The sequence below is a fragment of the Quercus robur genome, chromosome 4, assembly GCF_932294415.1.
Source record: "Quercus robur chromosome 4, dhQueRobu3.1, whole genome shotgun sequence".
NCBI lineage: Eukaryota > Viridiplantae > Streptophyta > Magnoliopsida > Fagales > Fagaceae > Quercus > Quercus robur.
Window position 1 is genome coordinate 11,696,387 of NC_065537.1, and position 18,445 is coordinate 11,714,831.

An 18,445-nucleotide genomic window follows, 5' to 3' on the forward strand; every position below is an offset into this window, starting at 1 on the left:
ATAAAACTTGATATTTATGGTAATTATTAATAAACATTTTTTATGATGGTTTGCATCGAATGTGTTAGTTCTATAGTGTTTAAGTTGGCAAACCCTTAACAAAAGTGAAGGTCATGTGTTTTTGAAGTCCATTTCACGCTCAAGACTAAGTCTCAAATTAGCTCAAATAGTAGGAAGTTTCAATAATTCTCGACTCTCTCTATAGCTAGTCGATTAGTTGAGATTAATTTCAACAGCTTCTTTGTAGCTTGTCAATCAATCGATAATCACGAGGCCTAATACTCTATCAAGCCCGTTTACTTGACTGCTCGCTTGGAATTCTTGGCCTAGTTGTGTAACTATGTAAGAATATCAGTTGTCCTGTTGCTAAGAAAGTCTCCCTCTGGAAACTTCGCTTAGCCAGTGACATTGTCGTCCCTTCCCAGCGAAGGTGAGTTTAGTCCCTTGAGATAACAACGTTATCCCAAGGCTTGTGGGTTTTCTTCAGGGGTCTGGGAAACACCTAGGATAGATTTTTAATCTCTAGTACACCATCAATGGAGGACATTACAAAGCACTGGAGCTCGCTTTCCCTCTCTGAAAAAGAAGGATCCGGTCTTCGTCTGCGAAAGGAGCAAGCAATAGAAGAGGTCGCCATTACAGCTAGGTTCCTCACAAAACGTCCTCTCAATATTGAAGCCATAGCCAACACATTCACTCCTCTGTGGAGATCCAAGGCAGGTTTTAAAATAAAAAAATCTAGGTAACCATCTGATGCTTTTCTCCTTCGATAACAGAGGAGACATTGATAGAATCATCAAGTCAGAACCTTGGTCCTTTGACAAGCATTTAGTGGTATTAACACATTATGATAAAGATACAACCCTCAACCCCATAGAAATGAAGAAGGTAGCCTTCTGGGTTCAAGTTTTTGATATCCCTGTTAGGTTCCGAAACAGAGAAGTTGCAGAACAGATCTGTGAAGCCATAGGAACCATCATCCACCCCTCAGATGCCCCTGACTGTGACGGTGGCAGTTTCATCAGAGTTAGAGTTGTAGTTGATATTTCTCTACCTCTATGCAGGGGCAGACTCATCACGCTGGAAAATGGCAGAGAGCAATGGGTTTCATTTAAATATGAACGTCTACCCAACTTGTGCTATTGGTGTGGGCTCCTCACCCATGGCGATAAAGACTGCAATAAATGGATTGACAGTGAAGGTTCTCTCCAACAAAAAGACCAACAATATGGCCCCTGGCTAAGGGCCACGCCTTTTCAAGCTTCAAGGAAAAATGTAATAAATGTCCTAGGTTTTTTTGCAAAGAAAAACATGGAAAGCTCAGGCCATCACTCTCCGGATCCGTTCACTCAACCACCCCCAACGGCCACTGAAAGGGCATCGATACCCACCCCTCCTCCTCTGCCAACTTTTAATGGAAATGACGTCAAGATGTCCAATCCCGAAAAGTCAGGGGCTCTGCAGACCAAGTCAAATTCAAATTTTGACTCCAATCTGATATCTCCCCCCACCAGAGACTTTGAAGAGCTAATCAGCGAAATAGACCAAGAGATATCTTGTTTTGACCATGCGGAGGCCCACCAAAAAGAAAGCAATGGGCCTCTCTCAAATCCGGTTCCAGGCCCAGACTATCTCTCCCCATTACACCAACCCATTACTTCAAAGCCCCTCCAGGACATTACAAATTGTCCCCAGCCCAACCCTCAAGCCCAGGAAGTGAAAAAATGGTCCCGTATACAAAGGCCCTCCTTCCTCTCTGAAGATCAGTCTCTAAACACTTCTCTGGGCAAGCGTCTTCTCCCTCCATCCTTTGATGAGCTCTCTCCAGCGAAGCGCAGAGCCTCTCCATCCAATGGCAAATCTGTCAACTCCTCACCAACGGCGGCGGCTGCTCTCCAGCCCCGCCGAGCCAAATGAGTTGGCTGTGCTGGAACGTGCGCGGGCTTGGGAACTAGCGCACCGTTCGTGAACTCGGATCCATGGTTCGAAGGCAAGATCCCACTGCTCTCTTCTTAGCCGAGACTTGGGCAGGAGAAGATCGTTTGAAACGGCTATGTAGGGAACTTCATTTTGATCATTTTTGGATTGTTCCTCAGGTGAACAAAACCGGTTGTCTTGCTCTATTTTGGAAAAAATCGGTCCACATTGAGGTAATTTCTTCCTCCCCCAATCATATTGATACAATTGTTGGTAATATCCCTGAAACTCAATGGCGTTTTACTGGTCTTTATGGGTTTGCGGAAGCAGCTAGAAAACCAGAAACTTGGTCCTTGATCAGGTCCTTACATCTTTCTATTTCCCTCCCCTGGCTATGCGCAGGGGACTTCAATGAAATTCTGTGGTCGCATGAAAAACTGGGTCTCGGTCCAAGAAATGAGGGTTGTATGAAGGCTTTCCGTGATACTCTTGACGAATGTGGGCTTAAGGATCTGGGATATCGGGGAGATAAATTCACCTGGAAGGGTAGAAGACAGGGAGGTATGGTGTTTGAAAGGCTCGACAGGGCAGTAGCCAACAACCAATGGTACTTCCTAAACCCGGGCTCGGCTATACACCATCTTACTACCCACTCCTCAGACCATAAACCAATTATTATCTTCCCGGATGGTATAATCCCGAATATGAATAGGCCCTTCAAATTTGAAAAAATGTGGCTAAGTGACGGGGGCTGTAGCCGGACTGTGAAGGATGCCTGGGGCCCCTCCTCTCCAGATGCTTCAATGACCTTGATTGCTGGTAAATTAAAAAATTGTGGTGATAAATTACTCTCTTGGAGTCGTCTCTCTTTCAGTAACATTAAGAGATCAATTGAGTTGAATTCGAAGAAGCTTAACAGAGCCGAAATAGCAGCTGCTGAAGGGAGGGGTGATGCAAATCTTATTTGGTCTTTGAAAGCTGAGCTTAATGACTTGCTGGACAAAGAAAGTCAAATGTGGCAACAACGGTCAAGAATTTTATTTTTGAAGGAGGGAGACCGTAATACTAAATATTTCCACAGTAAAGCCTCACAGAGATTTCGTAGAAACAGGATCTTGGGTTTAAGAAATGAGGCTAATGCCTGGTGTTCGGAGGACTCCCAAATTAAGGAGATTGCAACCCAATACTACCATACTCTGTTCTCCTCCTCTCAACCCACAGACTTTGATAGTATTTTGGAGGCCGTCCAACCATCAGTTACACAGGAGATGAATGACCAACTCCTTCGTCCATTCTCTCGGGATGAAATTGAGGCTGCCATGAATCAGATGGAACCTGCCACTGCCCCTGGCCCGGACGGTATGCCCCCTCTATTCTATCAATCTTTTTGGTCTATCATTGGTGATGAGATATGCTCTGCAGTCTTAGATTGTTTAAATAATTGCAAAATTCCTGCTGTGATTAATCATACAAATATTACATTGATTCCAAAAGTGAAATCTCCAGAGAACATTACCGAATTCAGGCCAATCAGCCTTTGCAATGTAGTCTATAAACTAGTTTCCAAAGTCCTAGCTAATAGACTTAAGGTGATCTTACCTGCTGTAGTTTCAGAAAATCAAAGCGCTTTCCAGGCTGGGAGAGTCATCTCAGATAATGTACTCATGGCCTTTGAAACCCTCCACTTCATGAAAAATCACCAATCCGGCAAGACGGGTTTCATGGCTTTGAAGTTGGATATGCGTAAGGCCTACGACCGTGTTGAGTGGCTTTACCTTAAGAAGATCATGAGAAAGATGGGCTTTGCTGAGAAGTGGGTAGCTTTAATGATGGAATGCGTTACTACGGTGAGCTACTCCATTCTTATAAATGGAGAACCTTCATCCGTGATTCGTCCGTCGAGAGGCATAAGACAAGGGGACCCTCTCTCCCCGTATCTGTTTCTTTTGTGCACAGAGGGTCTCCACAGCCTTTTGCATCAAGCAGAAACTATGGGGCATATCCGAGGAATATCCATTTGCAAAAAAGGCCCAAGGGTCACCCACTTGTTTTTTGCCGACGATAGCCTGATTTTCTGCCGAGCCTCCATGCTTGAATGCCAAAAAATTCAGTCTCTCCTCTCTTGCTACGAGAAAACTTCGGGCCAGCTCCTTAATATGCACAAAACGAGCTTATTCTTTAGTAAGTCTACCCCCCCGGACACCCTTAACCAAATCAAGGCCTCTCTTGGAGTCCAAGAAGTGAAACAGTGCGAGAAATACCTGGGTTTACCAACCTTAATAGGAAAAAACAAGAAGGCAAGTTTCAGGTACATCAAGGAAAGGGTTTGGGCAAAGCTTCAAGGCTGGAAAGAACAGCTCCTCTCTCAAGCTGGTCGGGAAGTGCTTCTCAAGGCAGTCATCCAAGCAATACCGACTTATGCCATGAGTTGTTTCAAGCTCCCAATCACCCTTTGCAGCGAGATAGAATCCCTGATTAAAAAATTCTGGTGGGGGCAGCGCGGTGAGCAGAGGAAAATCCATTGGGCCAAGTGGAGCTCGCTTTGTAAACCAAAGAGTTTAGGCGGCATGGGTTTTAGGGATCTTCAAAAGTTTAACGATGCGATGCTAGCAAAACAAGTGTGGCGCCTGCTAGCTTGCGAGGACTCCCTTTTCTACAGATTTTTCAAAGCAAAATTCTTCCCTACGGGTACCATTCTTGAGGCAAAAGAGGGGAGTGGGTCTTTCGCTTGGAAAAGCATCCTCAAGGGCAGAGGAATTATCCAGCAAGGTATGCGATGGAGGGTAGGCAACGGTGCATCAATCCAGATTTTCCATGATAATTGGCTGCCTGATCCGAGCCTCAAGAAGATCATCTCAAAACCTCTCTTGCTGGACAGCCGAGAATTGGTATCTAGTCTTATCGATAATGTGAGGCAGTGCTGGTCACAGGAGGTAATTGACTCGAACTTCCTCCCCTTCGAAGCAGCCATAATCAAGGCTATTCCTCTCAGCTTTGGAAATTGCGCAGATGCTAGGTTCTGGCCTCTTAACAGGGATGGTATTTACTCCGTCAAGACCGGGTATCATTTGTTGGCAAATACGGATCTTGATGAGCTCCCCAGGGCCTCTGACCACTCCAATGCTAGACGGCTGTGGAAAGGAATTTGGAATTTAAAAGTTCCAAATAGAGTGAAGAACCTAATGTGGAGAGCGGGGTCTGACTCACTGCCTTCGAAAGCCAACCTCAGGAAAAGAAAAATTCCAATAGACACTACTTGCTCTTCCTGTGGCCTGGAAGTGGAATCTTCGCTCCATGCAATCTGGTCTTGTGCTTCACTAGTGCAGGTTTGGAAAGTTCACTTTGGTGGACTTATTAAAGAAGCGGGTAAGGTTTCTTGCTTTCTTGATGTTCTGCAAGTGGGATTTGATAAGAGTCACCATATGGATTTATTTGCCATGTTGGTCTCCCTGATTTGGACTAGGCGCAACAAGCTTCGTGTGGGTGAGGCAGTCACTCCGCTTCCTCTGCTCAACCAGTTGGCGTCTACCAGCCTTCTAGAATACCAACAATCCTCCCTTAACCATCCAAAATCTCCCTCCCATCCAAAGGTCACGAAATGGCTGCCTCCTCCCTCAAACTGGGTTAAAGTTAACTTCGACGGAGCAACTTTCGCCGATTCTAGCTCTGCTGGTTTGGGAGCAATTATTCGCAATGACATGGGTCTAGTTATGGCTGCTTTTACACATCACATTCCACTGCCTACATCAGTAGAGATGGTGGAAGTATTGGCAGCCCGGGGTGCCCTCTGCTTTGCAAAGGATCTCGGCTTCAACAAGGTTATTGTGGAAGGTGACTCTGAGATTATCATTAAAGCCATCAATAGCAATGGTCTTTCTGCTTCCAGCTTTGGCCACATTTTGCAGGATATCAAATCGGTGTCCTCATCGCTTGGAGGTGTTCTCTTCAACCATACTCGTAGACAAGGCAACTTAGTTGCCCATAGGCTTGCTAGAATGGCTTGTAAATTTGTAAATTTCCATTCCTGGATGGAGGATGTTCCTCCAGGAGTCATAGACGTGTATGTTTCTGAAGTTATAAAATGATCCCCCCTCTTTCTTGGAGGGTGGTTTCTCAAAAAAAAAAAAATGTAAGAATATCTTAGGGATTACTAAAATGTGAGAGAGAGAGAGAGAGAGAGAGCTTGTGTGCACATGCTATTATTGTGCCTCATAGAGTGAGAAGACATAATCTCTTGATATCACCACAATTCTAGCTAGAAGCTAATCTGAAGATGGTGTTTTTCAAGATTGGGGATCCAAAGCTAAAGCCATAATATTATCCAAAGTGCTACTGTTGTGGAGAGAATCTTTAACAGAATCTTGGAGTCGGTTGGAGGTTCTGTTTGTGACTCTGGATGTGTCATTTGTGAAGAATCCAAATAAAGAATTTGGAGGTTCTAAAACAGTAGAAAGTTTCATGTGTAAGTTGATCTACTAGGATTGTAAAGTCTAAGTAACATTTTTGCTTAGATTGTCAAAATTTTCACTTGATTAGTATAGATTGATTTTTAGATAAAATTTTCTAGTATTACTTTTACCCTTGGATAATTTTCTTCAGGTTTTCACTTAGTCATCATATCACTGCCTTATATTTATTTTGATTGGTTTCTTTGCGATTGGTGACAACATATGAATGCTCATATTAATTTAATTGCTTAAAACTTAATTGATTAATTTTTATTAATTGGAAAAACAAAATTTTGTCTCAAAGGTTAGATGTCTCAATTGGACTTAATTGATATAATTTGTTGCATAATATACAATCAGAGTCTAAAAAACCTAAGAAAATGTTTTGATATAGAATAAAATATAAAATTAATTTTAAAAAAATTGGTTAACATTTTTATTAGTAAAAGGCGAAAGAATAGTTCGTTCTATGCTCACTGCACGGTTTTGTAAAAAAAAAAAAAATGATTAGCATAATGATACGTAAAATTAAGATATCCAAAACTAATTAATGGATTAATTTTTTTCTATCTCCTGTCAATTCTATATGCCTGTAACACTCTTCTTGTTGTCAAAATATAATTCTGGTTTCGAGTTAATACGTTATATTCCAATTTGTCTTTAAGCTATGAATTGTATTGATATAGTCGGTCAAGATCTAAAAATGTCTCAATATTGAGTTTACTTTGCTTTCGCACCCTAGTCAAAGAAAATTGCTGGTGTGACAGGCTTCTTTGTACGCATCCTTACATTGTTAACCTGACATATGAGCCACATGCTAGTCTCACAAAATAAATATTTATATACACATATTATCATAAAACTTGGAAAAATTATAAACTAAAAATGGAAAGTGATTGAATCTTGAACATCTTTATTAGATACGTAAGCAAATACTAATTGAACTTCAACACTCTAAGCATGTGTTTTCTAGTTCTTGACATGATTCTTAATGTCTTTGAAATGCAGCTCTATATGTTCTTTTTTGTTTTTTAGAAACGTATTTGTTCTTATTTTGTTATATTAGTACGTGACCTTATATACCATGTCAGCATTATTAATTAATATATATATATATATATATATATATGTGGATCTGCCACATGAATACAGGATCAACAATTGTTTTTTTTTTTTTTTTTTTTTTTTTTTTAACATCAAAAATTGTTTTCACACTTCACACAACAAAGTGGGTAAAAAAAAAAGTAGGCATTTTTAAAACATCATGCTAATTTGAAAATTCCAAAATTTCTTGGAATTGAAGTTTGACACATAGTAGTTTCTCAAAAAAAAGAAGTTTGACACATAGTTCAAAGTCAAAATCATAATGGTATCACTTGTATTTCGGCACATCGAGCAATTTAGGAAAGAAGAAAAGAAAAACGCATGTAATTGGTATCATAATTAATAGCCCATTTAAGCAGAACATTTTTTTTTTTTTTTAAGGAACAAGCCTATATATATAATAAGGGAAATGCTAATGAATGTCCTTAGGGTATTGATTAATAATTCATTTAAAAAAAGTTTTTATGGAAAAAGAAAAAAATTAATATTTTAACAGTTTTTTTCATTTCTTATAAAAGTGATGTAAAAACTTTCCTAAAATGAATTGTTAACTAATGTCTTAAGGGCACTCATTAACATGACCCATATAATAATAGGTAAAACTGAGAGAAACTCAAATTAGAATTCCAAATTATTGTTCCAATTTTGCATCATGTGTCCTAAATCATTTATTCTTAAAAAGCTTTATTTCTTAATTTTAGAATCAAATGTGAGACCACATAATAAATATTCACCCAAGTGAGTTATTAAATACAAAAATTAAAGAGTTTAGAATAAATTAATCGTTAAAAAAAAAGTTCTTCACAATAATTTTTTTAAAAAATTGACAATTTACATTTTATATCTAATAATATCCTTACAAATTTTTTAAAAAAGTTAACAAAGTATAAAAATGACTATCAATATAATTTAAATTATATATATAAATTATATTATACATTTTACTCTATATCTTTAAGTGTACCCATACATATGCATGAGATTACAAATTAGTAGAATATAATAATAAATGAATAAGAATATAGCGAAAATAACATTTAGTAAATATTTCATCTATTTCATTATTTGAATTTTTTTAGAAAATGAATTGAATAATCGCAATGTCTAATCTATTCTATTCGCAGCTAAATGTTTATTTTCAAAAAATTAAGAAAAGAAATCATTATTTTAATGAATTGAAGATAAAAATATATCAATTTAATCCAATTAATTGGAAAGGACAAGTAAAAAGTATATGTATACTAGTAGATTTAAATATTATTTTAGTTCGTTTATTTCGTTTATAAATACTCAAATAAATAAATAAAATATTTTATATTCCGTTCTATTTTATGTCGCTGATTTATAAATTTTCAAACATAGTGTAAAATCTTTTTTTTATTCATAGAAGTCTCTCCAATTATTTAATTAATTAATATCCCTTTATTCATAGAAGTCTCTCCAGTTATTTAATTAATTAATATCCCTCTTTTTAGAGAGTTAATCAGTTAATATCCTACTAATTTAATTGATTATCTAATAATTAGAAAGAAAACAAATATTTCTGATTGACCCACTTTTTCCACAAATACTACAGTTAGTTATTTTTTTTTTTAATTATCGAATTATTTACAACCTAGAATGAGCTTTGAACAGCCCACAATTTTTTGGAAGAAATCTATGAAGGAAGCAACAAAATTGAGGCATAATTAGGCATTATAATTAAACACTGAGAATTGTTAAACGTTTATCAATACCCTAAAGGCATCAATTTAAGAGCTATTTATAAAAACATTTTATTGAAAAAATAATAAAACATTAAATGTTATTCACAATTTTTAGCAACCCAATCTAATGTAAAACCATTGAATCTCGAACAAATTTAACTAAATTATTAACCAATACTATAAGGACACACATTATTATAACCCATATTTTATTATCTTCTCTATATTAATGAGAACTTTCTTATATAGTATTTTATTGATTCGAAGTCTAAGATACATGTCTGTTGCAAGTCGAGTCACTTGGTGTATATCTCACAGTACATGACAAGTCCCAACGACTTTCTTTTTTTTTAGATTCAAAGTCCCAACGACTCTGACATTAGCAATAAGTACGCCATTAATTCAAGCTACACTGGCCCAACCACCTCTCTATGACTTAGTCTGCCCACCCAGTTGGGTCACAAGGATGAATATCTCACACGTTCAAACAATATTCCCAAAGACTTATGACTTTAGCAATTGATTATATTATTCCAATGGATGCTGAACCGTGAATGAATTGTATTCAAGTAATTGTCAAATGAGCAAATTTCAGTGCTCAACCATGGCTACCACCAACATTTTACTTGTACACCTTCTTACATTGGTTCTCTTGCTCGTTTTCTCATCCTTGTGGACACCTCACGTTGCAGACTGGGTATACGTGACATCTGGCAATCTGTCATCAATTGGTGACACACTCAAACCTGGTGACACACTCAATTCCACGAGTTACCTAGTATCTCAAAAAGGGACTTTCGCTTTGGGGTTCTTTAGGAGGATTGACGTCATTTCTAACGACAGCTATGTTGGAATATCAGACATGGCTGATCCAAGAGTCCTCTCAATCTTTATGTATGGTTTGGCAATCGTGGTCATCCTTTTGTCAAAGACAAAACGGGTTCGCTTACCTTGGACAACAAGGGAACATTGAAGATTGTACGCCAAGGTGAGAGTCCTATAATCTTATACTCCTCTGGTACTAATAACACTGTTGCTACTCTGTATGATAATGGCAATTTTGTGTTGAAAGAAGTCAACTTTGATGGGTCTACCAAAAGGGTGTTATGGCAAAGTTTTGATTATCTTATGGACACCCTATTGCCTGATATGAAGCTAGGGATTAATCACAAAACTGGCCAAACTTGGGCACTCACATCATGGTTAACTACAGATATTCCAGATTATGGAGCTTTCAGTCTTGAATGGGACCCCAAGGGACTTGAATTGGTCATTAAGCAAAGAGGGGTGGTTCATTGGAAAAGTGGGGTCTTGAGAAACAACCAATTTGAGAACATTTCACCAGATATAACATCTATGTATGATTTCAAAGTTGTTTCAAACGAGGATGAAGAATACTTCTCTTTCAGTAACAAAAATCAGAGTGTGTTGATGTCTGAATGGATTATCACTTTTTTGGGGCAATTTAAGGATTTGAGAGGACCTGATATTGGCAGAGCTGATAACTGTTATAGCTATGATACTAGTGGAGGATGTCAAGGTTGGGAGCAGCCAGTGTGTAGGGAACGTGGTGACAAATTTGATCTTGCAGCTGGGTACTATGTAACCGGATATAGTTTGTCGGGCAATAATTATAGTCTCGGCATAAGAGCATCCACATCCGGATTCTAAATCCCATCTTATTTTACCATCCCAAAAACCTACTTTATCAATTATACAATACCATTTTACAATACACCCAACATCCCAACTTTTATTTTCCTATTCTACTCATTAAAATAATATTTTTACACAATAAAATAATATAAATTCTTCAATAAAATAATATTTAAATTTTATCTATCACTCCACTCTCTCTCTGAGTATCTGTTCCTCTCTCAACAACCAAACAACCCAATTAAGGCAATTATCACCGCACCACCACCACCACGCCTACCACGCCACCATGCCCACTGCCCACCAAATCCACCGGAACCAAAAACCCAAACTAAGGAAAAAAAAAAAAAAAAAAAACCAAACAACCCAATTATCACCGCACCACCACCACCATGCCTACCACGCCACCATGCCCACTGCCCACCAAATCCACCGGAACCAAAAACCCAAACTAAGGAAAAAAAAAAAAAAAAAAACCAAACAACCCAATTATCACCGCACCACCACCACCATGCCTACCACGCCACCATGCCCACTGCCCACCAAATCCACCGGAACCAAAAACCCAAACTAAGGAAAACCCAAATCCACCGGAATCAATCCATGCCTCACTGCGAAATCCACCGGAATCAATCCATGCCTCACTGCGAAATCCATGCCCACTGCCCACCAAATCCACCGAAACCAAAAACCCAAACTAAGGAAAACCCAAATCCACCGGAATCAATCCATGCCTCACTGCGAAATCCACCGGAATCAATCCATGCCTCACTGCGAAATCCATGCCCACTGCCCACCAAATCCACCGGAACCAAAAACCCAAACTAAGGAAAACCCAAATCCACCGGAATCAATCCATGCCTCACTGCGAAATCCAAACAAAACCCACACAAAACCCAGATCGGCGAAAGCACAAAACCCAGATCGGCGAAACCATTTGACCCACGGCGCCACCAGATCAACGCCGCCACCAACGCCGCCAACATCACACCACATCCAGCCCATCATCAGCGATCTTGAGCGATCCATCATCGGCGACATTGGCAACCCACCAATCTCCACCGATCCAAACCCACGCCACCACCTGACCCATGATTCACCGATACACCGATCCACCGATCTCCATGCCGTGACCACGAACCAAACCCAGCTATAGTGCAAGCCTTGAACGAGAAAGAGAGATGTGAGATGAGAGAAAGAGTGAGGAAGGAAGACTGATCTGAGATTTTTTTTTTTTTATATGGAAACAAACTGATCTGAGATAGAGTAGAGAGTAGAACGAGAGGAGGAAGAGAGAGAAAAGAAAGAGAAATAACGAGAGAGGAGAGAGAAATTCCCGGGTTAAATGAGAGAGGAGAGAGAAATGAGAGTATTAAAAATTATTTTTTTTTTATAACATTCAGCTACAGTACCATCTTACATTTGAGATGGTACTGTAGCTAAATCCCAAATTTGGAATTGGCATATGGCATATAGCCTTCCCATTGTTGAGTAGTTTTGGGGCTTAAATGCCAAATGTTCCTAACATTTGGCATATAGCCTTCCCACTGCTGATGCTCTAAGTGACTGTAAAGCTATTTGCTGGAGCAACTGTAGCTGTGTGGCTTTTACTTATGAGTTTGCTAATGAAACTGGATGCCGATTTTGGACTGGAGAGACGGCGGTCCAATCCGACCACGCTAGTGATTTCGTATCTATTTACCTTCTATCATCAAATCCTCACAAAGGTAAGTTTTTACTTGTAGTTTTTTTTTGTGTGCTATGAAAATTGCTGAATATCAATAACAAAGCATGCCATGTGACATGGGCTATGTTCATCTAAAAGGATTTTGTTAAAAAGAATGTCCTCAAGATAGTAGTAGAGATGAATTTAATACTTTCTTAGATAATATTTTTATACATTTTTCAAAAAATAAATCAAAATTGTATACATATATCTGAAAAAGTATACTCCCTCCGTCCCACTTTGTTTGTCTTCTATTCTATTTTAGGATGTCCCAAAATATTGTCTTATTTCTAAAAATAAAAGTCGTTAATATGTCAATGTTCCTATTATATCCCTATTAATTTACTAATTCTATTTTTTGATAAATTTATTTAAGGATAATTTTGAAAACTTATACATTTTTAAAAGGTAGACAAGACAATAAATGATGGTTCCTTAAAAATTTTGACTTTTCAAACAGGACAAACAAAGTGAGACGGAGAGAGTACAACGCTACAATAATTTGTGAATATAACCAATGAATCATTAATATGTGTATTTTATTTATTTTTAAATGTGCACTACTACTAATAATTGAACATATATTAATTTTTAATATGTATTTTTAAGACACTTGTTAACAGGATCCATCAAATTGGAAATAGTTTCTAATACAGCCTTAATATACACCATAGCTAGTTTTAACAAAATCAAAAAGTTAACGGATGGGATATTTGTTTAGAAAATTTTAAAAAAAAATTAAATAACGGTTTTGACAGTTTTTTTTTATTTTTTATATTTAGCATAAAAATGTTATTAAAATTTTTCTTTAAAAGTCTATTAAAAGAAACGCTAAGTCTCCTATCAAAAAAAAAAAAAAAACGCTTAGTGCATCCGTTATCCCGACCTTGACAATATTAGAGAACAAATTGTTAGTGATCGAAAATGGTTATTACAGCTTTATAAACAAAACAAACCTACAAACCAACTAGAATTAAATAATCTCTTGCATCTGAGTATCTGACTTTACGTATGGGTTACATGTGAAGCCTCATATGGGTTTAGTCAGATCTCAAATCTCTTTGACTATTAGTTTAATGTTTACGGCTTTCACGGCTCACATTGGTATCAAAGCATGATTTTTAAAATGTTATTGAACTTTCAAAGATTAGGCCGACTTGCATCTTTCGAGATAATCAAGCTTCTCAAGGTGCACCAAACTTGTTAACCCTCTATAAGTGGCTCTTACACCAAACATGAAAATCTCACTTCTGACTATTTGTAGATTATTGATATGCATTATATAATTCTGAGCAAAAAAGAAAAAGAATAAATAAATAAATCTCATATGATGACTATTAATACAGTTACTTATGATCAAATGTAGGAACAAAGAAGTGGATATGGATTGGCACTGCTATCGTCGCTGCTTTGCTTGTAATATTTTTCAGCATATTGTGTTATATACAGAGAAGGAGAAAAGTTGTACCCGGAGGTATAGTCTGCATGTAGAATGAACTTGTTAGTTTAAATTTAGCAACTTGAATATTTGTTGCTCTTTCATTTTTCATTTTTTTTTTTTTTTTTGGGTTTAATGGAAATACTGATAAATTTTTTTTTTTGGGTGTAAATTACGACAGGAAATAATGTAACAAAAGATGAAAATGAATTACTTGATTTAGTGAGTTTGGATCCATCTCTTATTGTCAATCAGATTCCAAATGATGGGAAAAAGGGACATGATTTAAGTGTATTTAATTATGCATATGTCATGACGGCCACAAACAACTTTGCAGTGCAAAACAAGCTTGGAGAAGGGGGCTTTGGAGAAGTTTATATGGTAAGCTCTCAATAACATACAAAAGAAAGACGTTTTAATTAATTTATGTCTTACCTTAGCTTAAACCTTATTTTATCAAAATATCAGGTAGAATTGTTGACTGGGCAAAAAATAGCCATAAAGAGACTATCAAGAAATTCAGGACAAGGAATACTTGAGTTCAAGAATGAGTTAATACTCATATCTAAACTTCAACACATGAATCTTGTTAAGCTTTTGGGTTTTTGCCTTCATGGAGAAGAGAGAATGTTAATCTACAAATATATGCCGAACAAAAGCTTGGACTCATTTCTATTTGGTTTGAAAAACATTCACCTTTTATTTTAACACTTCATTTAATTTCGACAACAAATTTATATATTTATCTATATAAGTTTGCTGAAAGTAGGTTATTAACCATATATAACTTTTTATATTCGACAGATGCAAATAAGAGCAAGCTACTAGATTGGCAAAAACGGTTCAGTATAATTGAAGGAGTTGCTTAAGGATTGCTTTACCTCCATAAATATTCAAGATTGAGAGTAATTCATAGAGACTTGAAAGCGAGTAATATACTCCTTGATGAAAATATGAATCCCAAAATCTCTGATTTTGGTATGGCAAGAATTTTCCAACAAAATGAATTGGAAGCAAATACTAAAAGGGTTGTCGGGACATAGTAAGTAAATTAATTATAATACATATACTACTTATATTTGTATCATTTTGAATGTTAAACACTATTGCTTCCACATGATTAATGAAGCTATAAACTTAAAACTTTTTTTCTAATTTGATGTAGTGGATGCATGTCTCCTGAGTATGCCATGGAGGGAGTTTTCTCTATAAAATCTGATGTTTATAGTTTTGGAGTTCTTATGCTCGAGATCTTGAGTGGAAGGAAGAACATTAGTTTTTTCAAGACAGAGCACTTGTTCAATCTAGTAGGATATGTATGTCAAACAACTATGAGCTTGGATGATTCTATGATATTTAATGTGTGTATTTCTGATCATGTATAATCTTGTTGCGGGCATGGGAGTTATGGAATGAAGGTGCTGCCCTGGACCTAATGGACCCAACACTTGATGATTCATATATGGATCAGATGCTTCATTGCGTTCATGTTGGTCTCCTATGCGTTGAAGATAGTGCAATTGATCGGCCAGCAATGTCAGATGTCTTAGCTATGTTGACTAATGACAATTTGTCATTACCGTCACCCAAGAAACCTGCATTTTCTCTTGCAAGACAAGCAATTGAGGCATATATATCTGACAAAGAATCAGAATGTAATTCGATAAATTGGGCATCAATTTCTAATATGGTTCCAAGATAGAGGCATGTTTTTAGTATCAGTTCATACACTTGAGTACGTTGGTGTTGGTTTAAGCTTATTAACCAACAAATATTCCCAAGAATTGAATGTTTTCTCTTAAATATTTACTGCTATACATACTTAGTTACATGTAATTGTGGGTTATAGTTAACTTAATTGGTAAAGTCTTTGATAGTCGAATAAGAGATTTAGAGTCCAATTCCCGCTTACACCAAACACTGATAGGTATCTTGATCTGATGATAAAAAGCTATCATCTGGAGCAGACACTACCGATTGGTGTCTTGCCCAATGAAAGCTTGAATTACTTTCTATTTGGTTTGAAAACATCCAATTTTGCTATCTTAAGTTTTCCCAATGAAAACATTTGTTTTCTTCAACCAATTTATATATTTTTTTAAGTAAAATTTTATTTTGGTATATTTGAATAGAAGCAAGCTACTAGATTGGAAGAAACGTTTTAGTATAATTGAAGGAATTGCTCAAGGATTGATCTATCTCCATAAATATTCAAGGTTAAAAGTTATTCATAAAGATTTAAAAGCTAGCAACATACTCCTTGATGAAAGTATGAATCCAAAGATTTCTGATTTTGGCATGGCAAGAATTTTCAAACAAAATGAACTGGAAGTAAATACTAATAGAATTGTTGGAACATAGTAAGTTAACTAGACATTATTCTTCTAAAAGAAGTAGACAATGCATCCATAATCTTGCATTTAATTTGCTACTAATTGAACAATATTAGTGCTCCTATAATGTTTAATTTGTGAAATGATAATGTTTATTTTTTGTATTGGTGTAGTAGATATATGTCTCCTGAGTATGCTATGGAAGGTGTGTTCTTAATCAAATCTGATGTCTATAGCTTTGGAGTCTTAAAGCTTGAAATCTTGAGTGGTAAAAGAAATAATAGTTTCTATCATGTTGACCATGCGCTCAATCTAGTTGGATATTGATGTAATATAGGCCAAAATGGGGCAAATGCCCTTTTCACGCAAAATATACAGTATTTTGCCCTCTTTCTTAAACTAATAAGGGAAATGCCCCTTTTTTTGTAACTCAATTTTCCAAAAATCGAGTTTCAATTTAAAACTCTATTTTTGGACAATCGAGTTATAACAAACTAAAAAATAAAAAAAATAAAAAAACTTTCTGGAACTCGAGCTCTATGAACTCGAGTTCCATGCAATTTTTTAAAGCCCTATAATGGCGTTTTAATACCATATACTGGCGTTTTAAAGCCCTATAGTGGCGTTTTAAAACATGCAAGATTTTTTAAATTTGATCGCTCCATAGGGAGCCTTATAGTGTCGTTTTAAATCCCTATAGTGGCGTTTTAAAACATGTAATTTTTTTTTTTTTATCGCTCCATAGGGAGCCTTATAGTGGTGTTTTAAATCCCTATAGTGGCGTTTTAAATGGAACTCGAGTTCCATGCAATTTTTTAATTTATTTTTTATTTTTTATTTTTTTAAGTTTAATCTCCCCATACTCGATTTTCTACAAATCGAGTTTCAAAACAGGGGCATTTTCCTAATTAATTTGGGAAAGGTGGCAAAACGCTGGTTTTTTTGCACGAAAAGGGCATTTGCCCATTTTGGCCATGTAATATATATAGACTTAAATCTTATACACTTTCATGGTTGGTTGTTCCCAACATTTTAAATGACCATTACCTTTTCTTTTTTCTCTTCAGGCATGGGATTTGTGGCAAGAAGGTAAAGTGCTAGAATTAGTTGATCTAACAATAAGGGATTCATGTGTTGAGTATCCAGTATTGAGATGCATTCACGTCAATTTCTTATGTGTGGAAGATGGTGCTGTTGATAGTCCTACCATGTCAGATATGCTATCCATGTTGACAAATGAAAGTACACAATTGCCTTTACCTAAAAAACCAGCATTTTCTATTGGAAAGAAAGCAATTGAGGCGAATACTCCTAATAATGAATTAGAACTTCATACAGTGAATGGCTTGTCCATTTCTGATATGGATGCCCGATGAGGGAATGATTTTCTTTTGTGATGTTGCATGACACATCATAGTTTTCCTCGTCAATGAAATTGTTTGGAAGCCACAACTTTACTTGCCAAATTACTGTACTCAAGTTTTGAATTTTGAAACACCGGATTTTGGGTACTACCAATGCAACTTTTTAGGCTTTTGCAATAGCAGGGTCTTGGTCCTCCTTTAACTCTATTCAAATATAACTTCTCCTTCATGATTTCTAATTACTTTTGCTATGCATGCTTTTTCCTCACTAGTGGTTGCATCAAAGTTAACTTTAAAAAATGGGAGACATTAAATGATATGCGTATAAGACATTAAATGATATGCATATCTTAATTAGTGATTCAATGCGTGGCAAATTCTACTATATGTAAGTTTTATGTTAAAGCTGGCACTACTTCTCCTTTATAGTAAATTCTACGAAAGGAATTTCATTGCAACAAGTTGGAAAATATGGGACCTGAAGGTGATAAAATATTGGGCCTGATGGGCTTACCTTAATGGGCCTGACGGATTGGGTCTCTTGGACCTGTGTAAAGATGGTCCCAGCTTTGAAGGCCCATCACTGACTAACACAGTAAGGGCCCATGATCCGAAACGTCCATAGCCTAGAAAAACCCTAAGATCCGGAAATGGGAATCCTTGCTCACCACGCTTAGAAGAATTGGGAGTAGAGTCCCACATTGAAAAGATGTGGAAACCAAAAAGGAAAAGTCAACCCTTTATCACTATAAA

At 36.8% G+C, this 18,445-nt stretch overlaps 1 pseudogene; it reads left to right on the plus strand.

The window, feature by feature from the left end:
* Positions 1-9,670: 9,670 nt before the first annotated feature.
* On the plus strand, positions 9,671-17,810 carry LOC126720577 (G-type lectin S-receptor-like serine/threonine-protein kinase At1g67520; annotated as a pseudogene).
* The last annotated feature ends 635 nt before the right edge of the window (positions 17,811-18,445 follow it).